At 44.6% G+C, this 18,167-nt stretch overlaps 1 protein-coding gene across 3 annotated transcripts in view; it reads left to right on the top strand.

Moving 5' to 3' along the window:
• RAD23B (RAD23 homolog B, nucleotide excision repair protein) overlaps positions 1-18,167 on the top strand; it is a 1,748,186-nt gene that overhangs the window by 1,320,545 nt on the left and 409,474 nt on the right. The gene's annotated exons all lie outside the window — the stretch shown is intronic.

Genomic DNA, 18,167 nt, shown 5'->3' with positions numbered 1-18,167 from the left:
TTTTTGCTTCTAAATATTTTGGTTCAAGATTTAATTATCCTGAAATGTTATCGGTTAGCAATCCGACTACCGGAGTTCATAAAAAACGCAAACAGAAAGACAGAGACAGGCTGTCAAGGTCCAAAACCGACGACAAAGCATCTCCTAAGCCAGTCTCTGGTTCGCTGGTACTCGGGCGCTTTTGCAGCCCCTGATACCCGCTACTTTTTGAGTCGCAGGCCTCTACCGAGACCCATTCAGAGTCTATGCCGGTATGCCACGAGATTCTCAGAGTATTGAACCTGCGGATGTCTCTCCCTTGGATGGGTCCGGAGCCGCTGAGCAGGCACCGGCTTCTGAGGGTGTTTTCAAGCCTCAACATTTTTATATTAAACCGACACCAGCAACAAAAACAAGGTCAAAAAACATCTATGTCTAAAATACCAACGCATGAGCCACGTGCTCAGGCCCCTATGCCTGAAAAACAGATGATGAGGATTTCATTATCTTGATCAGGGGTTCCCAACCCCCCTGCTAAGAGGCCTAGGCAAGGCACTGATTATGAATCTTCAGATCAGGTTTCCATTTCTTCTGATTCCTCTTCTGATCAAGAATTTTCTGTTCCACCCTATGAGGATTCTGATGCAGAGGAATCCATCTCATCTGCATCTCCTCCTGAGGATTACTCTTTTTGAGAGACTTTGCATACTTTAATGGAACATTTTCACTGGGAGAGTCAGGACTTCTCTGATTCAAAAAAGAGGCTTAGGGATTTCCTCCTTCTTCCTCAACACAGGCCTTTGGCAATACCTCCTGTATTAGACATTGTTGATGATGTGTTTTCGGAATCAAGCATGGCTCCTGATTCCCTTCCTCTGGCTCCTAGTAAGCCAGACAGATATTACAGGGTTCCTGACTCCCACAAATTTCTTTTCAAAAATCCTGCTGCTGATCCGGAGACTATTTCTCAGGGTCCCAAGGGTGTAAAGGCCTCTACAGCCAAAAATCCTACCCCTTCTGATAGAGATTCCAGGGTGCTGGATAGATGGGGAAATTAGCTTATACGTCTGCAACTTGGCAATCAGGTCCTTAAACTGCCAGTTTCATATGCTTAAATGTCAACAGCATGTTATGGGCTTACTGAAACAGAAAATTATGTTGGTTTCTGATTGTGTGGAAAATAAACAGTTACAGGAATTATTGCATTCAGCAGAACAGGTTGGAAAGCATACTTTACAATGTGGTTTTGATTCCTTGGAGGCCTCTTGTAGGGCTGCCATTACTGGATCTGTGATTAGAAGGCAGGCCTGGCTCAAGGAGCAAAATCTGCCTGATCATGTTAAAGCTAAATTGTTGGATGCCCCTTTGCAGAATGACACTCTGTTTTGTAATAAGGAAGAAGAGGTTTTAAAGAAAATTGAAGACAAAGCTAAATCTATGTAAACTGTTAAAGATTTCTTGCAAGTGCAGCCACCCAGGTTCAGTAGGCACTGCCCTACTAAAAATTGGTCCTTTCCTCTGTCCAACAGAGCCACTCAGGGCAAATCCAGGTGCTCAAAAGGCTCCAGATACCAATCACAGGGTTCTTACAGGTCAAAGCAATGGGGTGTCTCCACCTCCAAATCTGGAGGAAACAAAGCACATCCCTACAGTAAGCAGTCTCAATGACTTTCCTCTACCATCACCAAGCACTTATCTTTTGGCAGCCCCCTTGGGGTGAAAACTAGCACTTCGTGCTCAAAATTGGCAGTTAATTACCCAGGACAAGTGGGTATTAAACATAGTATCCCAGGGGTACAGATTTCATTTCCATACTTTGCCAATTCCAAACAGATGGCCGGATCTGCCACAATACCAGTGGGCAGAGGCCCAGAAACAAGTCATGTCCCTCATGGATATGGGGGCTGTTCAACCGATGCCAGAAAAGGAAAAAGGACAAGGTTTTTATTCAAGACTTTTCCTGGTACCCAGAAAATACAATTCATGGCATCCAATACTGGACTTATCGATTCTGAACACATTCCTGGACATTCCAAAATTCAAAATGCTGACTTTACAACAGCTACTGCCTATGCTAGACAGGAATGCTTGGTTAGCAACTCTAGACTTAAAAGAGGCATACCTGCATATCCCAATATGGAAATCATGCAGACGATACCTCTGCTTCAAAGCAGGTTTCTTGCATTACCAATTCTGTGCACTGCCCTTTGGCTTATCTACTGCGCCCAGGGTCTTTACAAAGTGCCTGGCACCAGTAATTGCTTTCTGCAGACAAAGAAGCATACAAATGTATCCTTATCTGGACGACTGTCTCATTCAAGCAGAGGACAAGGACACTCTTCTTCAGCATCTGGCATTTGTAAAAAGGCTTCTAGCATGCCAAGCGTACACCATAAACGAAAAGAAATCACAACTGGTACCCTCTCATATAATTACGTTCCTGGGTGCAAGCTTGAATACAACTGCCCAGATGGCTTACCTCATGCCAGACAAACAAAGGCAACTGACAACATACTTCAAACAAATGGCAACAAAAACCCAGTTATCTGCAAGACAAATTCTGCAGGCTTTGGGGTTCATGGCATCCTGCATTCTACTAATTCCATATGCGAGTCTGCATATGAGGATACTTCAATGGTACCTAAGAAGTTTATGGAGTCAACATTGTCATAGCCTGGAAACAATCATTCCTCTCATTCCCTGCCTATAACAGGAGTTTCTTTGGTGGGCGGAGACATGTCACCAAAACAAGGGACTGTCGTTCACTCTACACCCTGCCACCCAAACCCTAACTACAGACTCATCAAACTATGCTTGGGGGGCCCACCTGGCAGGGAGATGCATTCAGGGCAAATGAAGCCCAAACCAAATGCATCTGCATATCAACCAGAAAGAGATGCTAGCTGTTCAGAATGCTCTGACAGCCTTCAAGGATTTACTTCATCCAGGACAACTACTGATAAAGACGGACAACATCACAGTTATGTAGTACATAAACAAGCAGGGGAGTACACATTCCTACCCCCTTTGCAGACTAGCCATGGCTTTGTGGAACACAGCCTTGACTTACCAAATATATCTTCAAGCTCAATTCCTGCCAGGAAAGCAAAATACTCTGGCAGACGACCTAAGCAGAAGTCTTATGGACCCGCACAAACTGAAACTGGATCCACAAATCTTCAGCATGTTAACACAGAAATGGGGGAGCCCAGACATAGATCTATTTGCCTCTCCCCAAAATTATCAGTTGGACAAATTCTGCACAAGAACTCATCACAAAAAAGCATGGAAAGTGGATGTTCTAGCCTTCACCTGGAAAAACCTATCAGTCTATGGCTTTCCCCCTCTGCCTGTACTCGTCAAGGTCTTACTAAAAGTCAGACAGGAAAAAACAAAAATGATCCTAATTGCTCCGGACTGGCTTTGCCAGCACTGGTACCCGCTTCTAAGGAATATGTCTCACCTTCCTCCATGGTACTTGCCTCAAATACCTCATCTACTGTCTCTGCAGAACTATCAAATTCTGCACGCTCAGCTCCAAGCTCTGAATCATGCAGCGTGGCTAATTAACTAATTATTCAAACAACACCTCTCAGTAAATCTGTGATGGATGCATTTTGGAAGCCAGAAGGCCTAACACTAGAAAATCTTATGCTGATAAATGGAAGAGATTCTGTGCTTGGAACGAAGCACAAGGAATAGACACAGCAAAGCCCAGTATTCCTCAGATTTTACAATATTTGACTGAGATGCTTGACAAGGGCCTATCTTTTTCTTCAATAAAAATCCATGCCTCTGCCATCTCGGCTCATTACAACACAGAGCCTTCCCTATTTTCTCATCCACTGCTTAAACAGCATCTTAGAGGGGCCAAAATTTAAGGCCACCCAGATGAGCACCAACTCCTGCATGGAACCTCAATTTTGTGCTGGAAAAACTCACCCTGCCACCTTTTGAACCAGCAGCTGCTGCGGATATAAAATTTCTATCTTGGAAAACAGCTTTCCTTTTGGCAGTCACTTCAGCAAGAAAGGTTTCAGAACTACAGGCTGTCATGGCAGTGGAGCCTTTCATTATATTTTACTGGGACAGGGTGTCCCTCAGGACCAATCCTTCTTTTATGCCTAAGGTGGTATCCAGTGTGGCTCTTAACCAGAACATTCACCTGCCAACTTTTTACCCAAATCCACAGAACAATGGGGAGCAGATTCTGCATTCATTGGATGTACACAGACAACTAAGATTCTACTTAAATAGGACCAAATCTCTAAGAAAGTCAGAGCAACTACTGGTAGCATTTGCTGCAGAGTCAGAGGGAAGGCTATATCAAAGCAGACTATTTCTAAATGGATAAGCCACTGCATTCGTTTCTGCTGTTTGCACCATGGTAAACCGGTGCCCAAGGGGATCAAATCACATTCCACCAGGGCTGCCTCTACTTCAGCAGCTTTTCTCATAGGGGTCCCAACCAAAGACATTCTAGAAGCTGCTACTTGGAGCTCTTTTCTTACCTTCACAAAGTATTATCATTTACCTCTCTTTTCCAAATCCAGGGCAGGCTTTGCCACTGCAGTCCTGTAGGGCCTTATAGCCGCTCCTAATGCTGTTTAGCTCCATCCTCCCATCCATAGCTTTGGGATTCTACCCAAATGTAATGACTGCAACAGTGAAACACGAAGAACATAGTACAGTTGTGTACACTTACCATAAATGTAGATGTTCGAGTGTATTCACTGTTGCAGTCCGGGTTACCCACCCGTCATCCCCCTTTCTATACCTTTTCTTTCCTTCACTATACTCAAAAGTCTTTGTGGTGTGTTTGCTTTTAGTTGAAGGTAAAGTTTATGTTTCTAAAAGTGGAATTATATATTTACTATATAAATTTTTTTTTTTTTTTTTGCTCTCCATTTGGGGGGCACCTGACATCTGGGGCAAGAAAAACTGAATAAAATGGCGTTGGCTGCATGTTTTATACCCCTGACGTCATGGAAGAGGAGACAGCAACCGATGCAGGACCCAAGACTTTGTTATTCAGGCCGACTGAGGGTAACCTGCCAGCAGATTACCCAAATGTAATGACTGCAACAGTGAATACATTCGAACATCTACATTTATGGTAAGTGTACACAACTGTACTTTTCTGGACTTAACTACAAAACACAGCATGGAACAGATCAGTTAATTGAGCAGCTGTTACAGTGATGTGTGATACGTTTTATGTCCAACAGGTAAAGATTTAAGAAAACTGGGGTTAAGAACAATTATTTTTTCCTTTTGAAATTCAGATATGAAGTGTATTTTGTTAACTGATTGTCTTGCAGATGCTTTTTCACAGTGCTGATCAACTGTGTTTGTGCATCTATAACTCTTAAAGACACAAAGAAATGCCTTATAGAAAAAATGCAGATACGTGCTACAGGCATGGTACAAACAAGCTGTATTTTGTGCTGGCGCTGTAAGTACCATTCTGAGGAATTTCTTAAGTAGTGTTTTAGGCATGAGTGAGTTAACTCTTTCTTACTTAGGAGTCTGTACTGGACATTACTACCTTTAAAGACTGGTTGTAATCTCTCTTTCACCAAATATTAGATAGTCAACTTGAATGGTCCAGTGAGGGAAGACTGTGGTTATACTGGCACAATCTATCACGTATTTCTTTTTCTTTATTGTTTGTGGGGAGAATAGACTGGATTTGTCTTACAGGCTCGTGATATGTTTGTTGATGTCAGATTTATACTGAAGGATCAGAATCCAAGTGTTATCAAGACATCTTTTTTTCTTCTTCAGAATGTAGCCCATGGAATTTGTCAGATGCAGATATCTGACCTTATGGCTTTACTGAAGGAAGGGTCTGACCTACTGGCGTGGTTTTCACGGGTTTTCTAAATGTGCCTTGCAAGGATAGCTCATCACTACCTGACATCCAGCCTGTGTATGGCTTGTGATGATGAAATTCTCTTATTTATTTTGCCACAGAGAAACAATCAGTCATCATTCTGTTACTCATATCCCTTTCCACTGACTTTCAGGGAATGACAATTAACCACCTTGGGAATCTGGCCGTGAACTGTTGTTGATATTGAATTGCCTGCTGTGGCTGCTATTGCTGGACTGAATTAGTTGACTCTTATGAGGTATATTATATCCCCAGAAAAACGTTTTCACAAGTGTTCATGTGGAAGGCAAGTACTTCCAGATGTGCACAAAGTCTCATCTCTCCAAGTGAGAAACTCTAGGCTTCCTCCTGTGAGCTTTGTGCTTTTTTTAGGAAAAAATGCTCTTGACTTGTATGACCAGAAACTGCAAGGACTGTTATGATCAGGAAAACAATGAGGCCTTGGTCCACATTAACCTTCCCTCAGTCAAGCCCTTCTACCTTTGGCCTGCTCTGAGGAAGGACATGAAAGATGTAGCAACCCCAAAAGATTCCCAATAAAAATTCATCAGAAAGCGGGCATGAGATCTTAGAGATCTTGTAAATCCTGCAGAGGCTTACTGGTGGTAAAGCCGACACAAGAGCTATTTGTGAATGCTTTTCTCCACAAAGCATTACTTAACTCCATTACTCTACTATTCTTTCTCTGTCCTACATACCTACATTTACCTTGTAACTTAATGCTATGACATCAGTATTAAATTAACCCCTATCCCTCTCCTCCCTGTCTGTCCGATGCCATTCTCCACCATATCACTCTCTTCATCCACCATCATTTCCTTACCTTCACAGCACTCAGTACTATCTACTGTACTTCACTAGCTGTTCTACCTGTCTGCCACTACCCACCTTATCATCCTGTCACTGTAACCCAGACTAACCTACAAATAAATTTGTAAACATAATTGTTTATACCTTGATATTAGATGGATTCCCACTTTGTTAAACAGACTTCTTCTGTTTTTTAATGTTTTTGCATGCTGGATATTGTATTAGAAACATTAATACTGTTAGATGGACTTCTTTGATGTTATGTTTTTGCATGCTTAATATTACATTTGTAGTCTTTATCTATACAGCAAACTACTTTTTTTTGTTTTTACTACGTATTTCTTTGTACTCAATTTCTCAGGTTGAGCCTGTGAATGGATCACCTGAACTGAAATGGTAAATAAAAATAATAAAAAAAATTGCCACTGGAAAAGACTTGTGCTTTCCCAGCCACTCTGGAAGTAGACTAGGATTCAAGATTTGGTTGCTATTTCACAGGCCACTGAGGGGAAGAACTGGGATGCCTAAGCCAGACACTGTTGTCCATGCACCCACAAAGGACATCTGCCCCTCCAAGATTTTTGCTGCTGTACCTGAATTACATGTTTCATTTGCTATTCTAGTGATTCTGACAAACACTAGTCGGAAGAGCCTGTTTGACAAATTATCTATCCCCTGCATTATCAAGACTTTGCTTTCCATCAGTAGTGTAGGCCCATTACTTGAGGGTGATCCGCCTTTACACTGCCAATCCGAAAGTGGCTTTCAGCTGTGAGAACTTTGGAGAGGAATATGCTGTGGCCTGGTAGACTAGCAGCCACAGTCCATGCAAACTTCTGTGTTGGGAGTATCTACCCTTCAAAGAATATGGAGTCTTCTGTGGCAAATGTAAACCTAAAATGGGAATATTTCCTGCACTTGTCCCAGATATTGTCCCCATGGAATGTGATACTGATGCTGAAGGGTATGTTTCTTTCACAATCTCTCCCTCCAACAGATGCAACACTAATGTTCATCATAAGATCACTGCTGCAGTAGCCTTAAGCAATGTGGGACTCCATACCAAGGATCAGCCAGCCTGGTTTTCAGAACTATAGTGCTCCTTCCATGTACCCTAGCAACTGGTAAGCACCTGACTGTAAATAAACCAGTATCTAGGGTGAGAAATAACCTCAGAATTTTCTTGCCATCAAATAATGTATTCTTCTGTGAGCTTTGGAAGCTTGAAGACTGGCTAGCGCTTCTCCTTAGCTGGGTTGATAAGTACCCTGTTGGAGATTACTTTCTACATTAAAAAAAGTTTTATTTTATTTTGCATGCTTTATTCTATGGCATTTCTGCCCTTACACTGAGTAGTGTCTTTTATTTTCCATGAGTTGAAATTCTTCTTTGAGGAAAATTGTGCAAAATTAGTTAATGTTTGAAAATACTGTGATATTTTACTTCAGGAACTTTGTGTGGAGCTAGTACATTAGTGGGCAGGATGGTCTTGATAACACTGTTCTTCAGAATGTTTCTGTAAATGTCAGAGTTTTTGAGCAATTCTTGGCCGCTAATCACTTATCAGGCTGTCAGCCAGTCCAGAGTCCTTGTGGAGATTCCCTAAATTTCTGTGAGATTCAGTGATTTTTTTTTTTGAGAAAATGTGTTTTGCTTATACACTGGTGTGTTGTGTGGGTCTAGGGCTTGTGTATTGGATGCATGTGACTAAGATTTCACTGAAAATCTTCTTGTTGTCAGAGAGGTTTTACCAACTCTTCCTTGCTCTGCTCTCTGCCTGAGAGACTCTGCTGATTACTGGGGCATGGACCTTGACCCCGATAAGTCTGTTCCTTCTTCCACAAGATGCAAAAAGAAGCTTGTCTGGGAACTTCTGGGCTTCAAGCCAGCTTACGTCTTGACTCAACCACTGATGGGTGAATGCAGTGGTCATCAGTTGCTCCTCAGACCACATGCGTTTTTCTTCTAGTCTCTCTCTAGTTGCTCCTTAAGTGGCTGTCGAGTTGCCTTTGCTAGGGAATCGCAAACAACCCTTGCATGCTTCAGGGAAGGTACAGGGAGATGCTGCTACATTTAGCTGTATTGATGAGCCTGTTCAATGGGGCAAAGACCCTCTGTGCAGTGGCTTTTTTTACCGGGTCTCCTAGAAAAAGGAAAGCATAAGGCCTTGCGTTTTTCCTAATCTGGAGCAGATAACTGTTTAGGATTAAAAAAAAAAAAGGATTATTGACAACATTTCAGTCACTGAGTCATAATTATCCTCCACAGAAAAGGAAGAAAGGTATTTCCTTCCTGTTAACTTTTGGTTCCTAGTGTGAGGGATAGGATTTGGACTATGAATGTGTTTATTATATTGCCTCTTTATAGTAGGAGGATTCTGATTCTCAGTAAATTTCTTCCTTAGACTCCCCTACTGAAGAATGGAAATTTTCTAGTACTGTTGACAATATGAGGGACTTTTTTCAGTGGAAACAGACTTGTCTGCATCACATCAGAGACATTATGATTTATTACACATACATTTTCATAAACTTCCACATGTCCTATCAGTTTTCCAGCCTTCAAGGATGCCTTTTTGGAAGCCTGCACTTTCCTGATAGTCAGCCATCTGCTCCTAAAAAGCTTGATAAGCTATATAAAGTGCTCATAATTTCCTTTCTTTTTTGACCTCAGTTATTTCCTTGCCAAAGCCAGCTTCTGATAAGCCTCTTTCAGCTGCGAACAGTACCCTTTCTGATAAACTGGGAGAGGTTTTGGATAAATTTGTAAAAAAAAACTGTATTCTTCTTCCACATCAGCCTTCAGAATTGTGAGTTGTCAGGTACACATGTCTAAGGTTTTGCTGGCTTCCTATGACAATTTAAGGAATTTACTTGCTGATGTGCTGACTGAGATCACTGTTGCAGTATTCCAAGCACTGGTTACCTCTAGCCAGGGTACCAAAGCTTATACTTTCCTGAGTCATACGTTTGACATGTGACCTCCGCTCATAAGCATATGGGTATATAGGCAGATGTATGAGGGCAGGTCCTCAGGCTTGCTACCTGCCTGAATGCAGGTTGTGTATCTGTAGAAGTGATTATCGTTTGGTCATTGGTACCGTAGCGTCTTAAAAAACAGGTAAGTACCCCATTACCTTTTTTACATACCTAAATTGTTTCTCTATATCTATATTACATGTCAGCTAGGAAGTTAAGTGTGAATAAGGCAGGCAAATCCCATTAAAAGATCTTCAAACCCAGTGTCACTTCTGCCTATGCACATGACTACTAGGCCTGCTCCATTTGGCAATCCTTTTTGCCAAAGACTTTACGAGCCCATCTGTCTTTGCTCTACCCGTTCTTGGAGATCCAACATTTGAAGGGTTTGGTCCACTCCAAGATAGCAGGTTCCACTTCCCCAGATGTACCTCCATCCCACAAGAAAAAGCTCAAAGTGTAGGCCAAATAGTCAGTCTGCATACTCAAATTCCGACGTAAATGCTAAGGTTGCATAACCGGAGGCACATCTGACGTTGCCCTTGATACCCTCTACAACTACCCCTGATGGAGGCTGGTAAGGTGTCAGAGGGACTTGACTGAGAAATCTACCCATGTGGAGTCCAGAGGGTCCAGGAGGCATCATACAGATTTTAGTATGTTGGTTCAAGTGGATGTCGCAGCAAAGAAGAAATGAAAAAAAAAATCTCTTCTCTTCCCCCATCTAGGGAGAAGGAATGAACAGGCTTTTCTCAAGACCTGCTCAAGCCCCTCTCTTTATCCTACACCTCAAAAATTTACTGTGGATTCATCTTCCTTTGATGACGAACATTCCTCTGACTCTGACCATTGTCTGGCCTGCTCCTCTTAAATCCACTCCCCTGGGCAAATTCCTTCAGATGATGAATACTCCATCTCCTAGACTCTCCTGCTGAAGAAGCCTCATTTGGGGAGACCAATATAAACATGATGAAACATTTTAAGTGGGAGTCTAGACAGACTACAGAGGTCTGGAAAGGGTATTATAACCTCTTGGGAATGGGCACTGCTGCCCCTTCACAATTCTGGAGGCCTTTGTGTATGCCTTCCAGTCTTCCTCTGCTGCCTCTGATTTGCAGCCTCCTGCCTTCAAAAGGCTAGACAGATTTTACAAAGTTCCTGATGAACTTTAAGATTTTAATTATATTGATCACTGCTGCACTAGCCTTAGCTTATATGAGTTATAGCTTGCTAAGGGTATAACAGCCAGATAGCTTCCAAAGCTTCAGGGCAGCTTCCATGTGCCCAAGCTGTCAGGCAGCTCAAGCTGAGCTTGACTGCAAGACATGTTTGAGCATAAAGCCCTCCAGAGCTGTATTGTCACTGAAGATTATGCTCCTCTGAGGGTTTAAAGGATTGAAGGTCACCTTGTGCTTTCCTTTGCTGGAAAGACAAGTTCCTTTTGTGGAACAAACTTCTATTTTTTTTTAATTGTGTTGATGTTTTATTACATTCCTCTCCAGAAAGTTTTTTTGAATCTAGGAGTGTTCTGTTTTAACCGACTGTCTCAAGACTGCAATGTACTTTTAAAAAGAGCACTCATTTTTTTCTTGTAGTTTAAAAGTAGTGTAAAGTAACTGAAAATGTATTATTTTATTTATTTATTATTTATTTTACATTTGTTTACCGGGATAGTCCGACTGGATACATGTCCATTTTCAGCGGAGGCCCAGGGAGAAAAGTTCCGCAAAGACAAACTTACATAGATTACACAGAAGTTAGCAAACAATTATAAAAACAAAGTGATTATATAATGGGTTAGTAGTGTTCCCTAGTAGGGACTCACAATTGTCATGGACAGACAATTAAAAGTAAGACATCAGATTGGAAAACATTTTTTCTATGGAGAAGTTGTGTTTATTTTTCTTTTGTGGGGTTGGCTTAGTGTCTTAATGTGCTTTCTACTGAGTTTTTTTCTGTCAAAAAAGTAACTTTTGTGAACTGGCAATTTTTACTACCAGTTGCTGTCTGTCCTACCCGGGAAAGAGCTACCATTTTCAGTTTGATCATGGAACAGGCTACCAGTTCCACTGTCTAGTACCAAAAAGAAAAGTTAAGCAGATAGCCTTTGCCAACACAAAGCTAGCAGTTTGCATCAGCTGCAGGTGGGTGACTCTGTCATTACCATTTTTTATACATCAGACCAATCATCTTTTACCATGCACCCTACTGGAGTAGCACCTACAGCCACTATGGACTAGGGGCTAGACACATCCTATGTGTCTGTTAGGATCCCTTCAGTGGACAAGGGAGGGCCACTGTTGTTGGTCCTGGGAGAAGGAACAGGGTAGGTTTCCATGCTCCCAATTGTAACAAAGATGTCTCCATTTCTTCTGTCAAAAAGAAACAGAAAACCAAACATGTATCTACTCCTCAAATTTCTTTTGGTAGGAGTAGTTTACTGGGTCTGGCTCAGGGTTTAATTCAGGATATTGATCCCTCTTGTAAAGTAGCTTCTGGTAAAAGAAAGAGGGATTCCTGTTTTTCTGAAGAAATTTAAGATTCTGAATCTGAGCAGGATGATGCAGGGATGGATAGAGTTTTTCATTCAGATTTCTGATTCAGACTCAGAAGAGCTCAGTGCCAGTGTTTTCAGTGGGAGAACAGTGAGTTTTCTCAGTCCCTTAGAAAATACTATAAGTTGTTATACAAGGTTTTTCCAGAACCTGTACCCATTTCTGCTTTTCTGTCTGCTTTAGAAGAAGTGTGTGTTACTGCCTGCAGTTTTACTGACAGTCAGCCAACTGCCCCTAAAAAAGCAGATAGGATGTATAAAATTCCTTAGTCTTTTAAATTACTATACACTATTTCTAAACCTGACCACACAGGCTTTATTTGAGCTCAGTGCTGCTAAGCAGTTAGTTTATTCCAATCCTACGCTTTCTGATAAGGATGGGAAAATTAGTGATGGTTATGAGAAAAAAAGTGTATACTTCTGCAACTTTAATTTTCAGAATTTTGAATTGTCAGGCTTATACGTCAAAGTTTGTCTTGACAAATTGTAAAAGTATGAGGAATGTTATATCTACAGTTTATTCTTTTTAGGAAAAATCTGCTTTAAATGACTTGTAGTGTGTGTGTGTGACTCTGTTGATACTTCTTCAAGAGCTATGACCACTAGTGCTGTTTTGAGGAGGTTTGCATGGCTGCACTCTCAGAACATCACAGATGATAATAAAAATGAGATTTTAAATTGTCCTTTGGCAAAGCAGAGAACTGAAAATGCAAGGAAGAAACAGAGAATCGCAAATATTTCCTGAAACAGGGATGAATAGAGATGTGAAGACAGGCATCCTTGAGATCCAGAGAGACCAGGAAAGCCCAAGGAAGGGCAAAAGGAGTCTGAAGGATTTGGCCACTTTGCTACAGAGATGATCAACAAGTGTGATGAAAGGGGCTAGCAGATCCAGGGAATCTAAGATTTTTCAGCCCTTCTTTTCCAAATTGTTCAAGGGATTTTTTTTTATGCCATCATCCAGTTTTGGCAAAAATCAGAATAAGCATCTCAACAAAATTCAGGTAAACAGACATTTAAGAAGGGGGTTCCAAAAAGAAGTCATCAACCTGGAAAACCAGGGACAGCCGCACACATCTGACTGAAAATTCAAGAGACCTTGTGAACCCTTCCCAGCATGGCCCCTTTTTTCTTCAAAAAAGTCTGAATCTCCATTTTTCGCTTTGGCAACAAATTGTTTCAAACAGATGGATTTTGAAAATCATTCATCAGTGTTACAGATGACAGTGGGAGGAAATTCCTCCTTTCCAAGCGGTCATTCCTCATCCTTCAAGTCAGACTCTTTTGTTTCCACCTGTTTTTCATCACATGCTACCATAAGCAGAGATAGAACTAGTTCCTCCTTCCCAGGAAGAGAAGTTTTTTTATTCAAGGCTGATGTCCTTCCTTATCACTGTTGCAGTGTTCCTTACAAAAGAGGATCCCATGCCAAGGGTAGCCCAACGTCTGGCCAGTATACCAAAACCTTAGGTTTGCAAGGACATTGTACATCAGACATATGCTCCCTGCTCATGGCGTATGGCATACAAGTGACATATATACGTATGTACCTCAGAAATTCTTTGCTGCCAGTCCAAATGGCATTTCGGCTCGTTGGTCTGAACGCTGCTTCATTTGTGCTAGTTACCAAGCTGCTTTCAGATAAGTATCTCACTGGGATTTTCTTTTTTTTTTTTTGGTTGTGAGTTTACATGTCATCCAGAAAGGGAAAATGTCAGTATAGGAGACAGATTCCCCATAAAGACTGTCATGCGAAGTGTCTCTTTTGCTTGGGTGCTTTTCTTGACCATGCTTCATGCTCAGATTGTCAAATATTTGTCCCTAAAACCCTTCATAGTTGTCTCTCCTCCTTGTCTATCTACCTAGAGAGCCAGCATCTTACGTTGTTGAAACAGTGTGCGATGGCAGACTCATCCCATCCTGAGGGTCAGTTATCTGCCAAGAAGAAGAAGACCAAAAAAGTCTGTTAGGATTCGGCTGCTGTACTGCCTCCCCCGGATGTCTGTCTTGAGGCTGGTGAAAGTCCATAAGATCATCCAGTTATTCCATTGGATTCCGGTGCCATGACCACTTCAGAGGCCAGCATGGATGTGGCATTGCATCTCCTCGGAGGCTCTGCAGATGTCCATTGCCATCATCTAGTCACCTGCTCCTGTTAACAGGCCTAGGGAGCAGGACTCTTCTGATAAGCAGTTGGACTCTGGCGAATAGTCTTTTTGGCTTATTCCTCTCACATTCCTTCTGCTATGGACTGTGGTTCTGAGGAGGAGGAGGAGGACTCCATTAGTCCAGATTCTCCCTTTGAAGAACTTTCTTTTGTGGATACTCTCTCTCACATGGTGGAATTATTTAAATGGGACTGTACTCAGGTTTCTGAAGTCCAGAAGAGGTATTATGAACTCCAGGAGGAGTCCCCTAAGACCTCTGTTGTCTGTCTGGTTGCAGTTTCTCTGTTAGACACTTTTTCATCAGCTTCTCATACTCCTGAGCCCCAGCCTTCAGCCTTCAAAAACCGTGACCAGTTTTGTAGGGTGTCTGATGACTGTAAGATCTGAAGTAGATACTTAATTTGTCAGCAACCTTTGGGTATCTGATCCGATCTCGGATCCGAGCCGGCAACTTATTTCACAGCTATAAGATCCGAGCTCCTAGCTCCTCCCCCTACCCATAATCCCCTGCCAACCCTGACTGACCTCCTCAGATCTAGTTTGCCGCGCTTAGTGAAAGCAGCTAGATTCAGAGCTCCTAATCTAGTCAGATAAGTCTTTCAACTTATTGTTATTATTGTTATATTTTTTATTAAAAGGTTGAGTGTGTTTAGGTTTCCCCTTATTTTAGTCCTAAAATCTTATATTTTTTTAGTGTAATTTCCTCCCCTCCCCTCGCTGGTGCGTAGTTTTTGTGTGGGTCGGTGTGTGTTTGGGGCCGTGAGTGAGTTTGATTTTTTGTACTAGTATAATGTCAGAGGCCCCAAAACCGATCTTTTCCAAATGCACCGAGTGTGGCCACAAGCTTTCACCGGCGGAAGGCCACACTTGGTGTGTTCGGTGCCTTGGGGTTGAACACCTCTCCTCAGGGTGTACTATCTGTGCGGCGTTCAACCCCAGGGCACTGAAAGACCGGTGGTCGAAGCTGATCCTGGCAGGACTTTTGCCCCCGGATTCAGCTTCGGCCTCCGGTGCTCCCGCGGCCTCACCCCAGTCCTCAGTGGCGGCCACTCCTGCCTCTCTCCCCCCGTCCAGGGCTCAAACTCCCGCTGCGGTGCCAGAGGAGAGGGAGGCCAGGAGGGAGAAAAGGAGGGAGAAGCACCACAAGCGGCAGGCCGAGGCCTCCGCTTCGGCCCCCCGGCTAAGCGGGCTTCTCCCTCCACGGCTTCCAGGTCTCCTCCTCCTCGGCTCCGGTCCCCGTACTTCTCACCGGGACCCGAGGAGGAGGAGACCCGATCTCCGTCGAGGTCATCGAGGCGGCACTCCCGGCCCGCCTCAGTGGCCTCATTAGATCCACATATAGCCTGTCGGATGCGGACTTGGACCGGATGATGCGAAGGTTCATCCAGGCCCAGCTGCAGATGGGAGTGCTCCTGCCCCCCCCCCTCGGGGGGGGGGGGGAGCTCAACACCTTTTTTTGCCCCGATAGCTCCTTCTCTGACCTGCTTCCCGGGTTTGGAGCACCCGGAGCCGGGCAGCATTGGAGCCGGGGGTGGGTCGACACCGAGAGTACTTGGTACTTCGGCTCCGACCTTTCCCTCGAGTTTGTCGGGTCAATCCTTGTCGGATCCGAGCTCTCAGAGCCGTGGGCCGAGCTTCGGATCCGAGGGATTCATTGTGCCTTTGGCTCCATCCAGGTCGGCGCACACGGGTCCTTCGGATCCGATGGTCTCGCCGCCAGTTCCGATCCCCCCATCGGATTCAAGTGGGAGTCGGCTCTCGGATCCGAGAGAGAGCGACTCTCCCTCGGCCTTCAATGCCGTGGAGAGGGCTCTGTTGAGTGCATCCGGACCCCCGGCCCTTGCCTCGGCCCCATCCTGCACTCCCTCTCAGCTGGGTCAGGCTTCCATCACCCCTGGCCACAGGGACAGCCTGCTTCGATGTCTCAGGTCGTTCCTCTGGAACAAGACGTTGCTGGTGAGACTTCCTCGGACAACCCCCAGAGGATGTTCCTCATAAGCGGAAGTGTAAGAGGAGGCACGTGGACTCCTCTGAGTCCTTAACAGAAGACACGGACTTGGATGAAGGGGAAGGCTCCCCAAGGTCACCCCCTGAGGATGTCTCCTTCGGAGACATCATGGAAATGCTCAGGATTGGGGAGGCTGGTCTGCCCCCAAGGCTTCATCCAAGTCCGTGTTCCTGGAGGCGTTCGAAGCAGGCCCATCTACCTCCAGGGTGTCCCCTCTGGCCGACCCCCTGGTGGACCTTATTACCACCAGGGCGTGGAAGGAGCCGGACACTGTAGAGCCAGTTCCCAAGCACCCCGATAGGATTCTGAGCAACCCTTCAGAGAGGTCCCACTGGGGCAAGGGTCCCCCCATAGATGCCATGTTGGTGGCGGCAGCCACCAAGAGGGAATTAGCTCAGGAGAGCCCCTCGGTCCATCCACCGAGCAAAGAGTCCCACTCGATGGATCGCCTAGGGAAGCGGTTCTTTAGTTCAGCGACCTTCTCAGTAAGGTCCCTGAACTACATGGCACACATTATTAGGATGCAGCGAGACCTTATCAAAGAGTACGCTGCTCCCCCCCCCCCCCGGGAGTCCATATCGGTGGAGGACAAACAGTTGTACTCAACCCGCATGGCCACTCTAAGATCTATATCGAATACCTCTATGCGGCTTTTGTCCCATGCCACAGAGGGAGCCGCTAGAGCCAGCGGAGCAGGCCTAGTCATGAGACGCCAGGTCTGGCTCCGACATTGTGACTTCGCGGAACCCTTCAAGGCGTCATTTGCGAATGCCCCCTTTGAAGGTTCTGCCTTATTTGGCAAGACCATTCGTGAGACTTTTGTCCAGAGCGAAAAGGACGGGAAGACGTCTGCCGTCGGTGTCTGCTTCTCTGCTCCCCAGAGATCCTTCTCCAAGAACCAAAAGAGACAGAAGAAGATGTGGTTCCGGAAATCGCAACATTCCCATCCTGCTCTGGACAACCAGTCCTTCCGTGGCAGAGGAGGACAGGGAGGACGCCGCCCTAGAGGCAGAGTGGGCCCGAAGAATTTTGGGTCCAGAGAAACCTTCTCTGATTGGCCCGCGCAGCAACCCTGAGGGGTTGCCCGACTGCACCACTCTGGAGGCAGTCAGGGGGCGTTTCTCGAAGCACCTGGCAGCTTGGGAGTCCATCACATCAGATCGCTGGGTGCTTCATATCATATCCAGAGGTTACCAAATTCCCCTGTATCATGTCCCCAAACTCAGAAACCTCCCTGATGTACCACCCGATCTGAGGGAGGTAGCAGCTGCAGAGATTCAGCAGCTCCTAGAAAAAAAGAGCCATCCAACCCGTCCCCCCAGACCAGCGTGGATTAGGTTTTTACTCCAGGTTCTTTCTGGTGCCAAAAAAGACGGGGGACTTAAGGCCAATTCTCGATCTCTCTTTTTTGAACCTGTCAGTAACCAAACAAAAATTCTGGATGGTCACTCTTCAATCCATCCTCCCCCTATTGTGGGAGAACGACTGGATGTGCTCAATAGACCTCATGGATGCGTACTACCACATTCTGATGGACAGACGATCCAGGAGGTTCCTCCGCTTCCGGCTGGGATCCAGTCACTACCAGTTCAGGGTCCTTCCCTTTGGTCTCACTACAGCCCCCAGGGTGTTTACCAAAGTATTAGCAGTGATAGCGGCCCACCTGAGACTCCAGGGAATGCAGGTTTTTCCATACCTGGACAACTGGCTCCTGACTGCCCCGACAAGGCATCTGCTTTGTTCAGCCAGGGACTACTTCCTCCGGCTTGCTCCC

Source organism: Protopterus annectens, chromosome 2.part0 (genome assembly GCF_019279795.1).
Source record: "Protopterus annectens isolate FY-2018-M chromosome 2.part0, PAN1.0, whole genome shotgun sequence".
In the NCBI taxonomy this organism is placed as follows: domain Eukaryota; kingdom Metazoa; phylum Chordata; order Ceratodontiformes; family Protopteridae; genus Protopterus; species Protopterus annectens.
The sequence above is the reverse complement of the archived record's forward strand: the minus strand, read 5'-3'. Positions and strand labels throughout refer to the sequence as shown.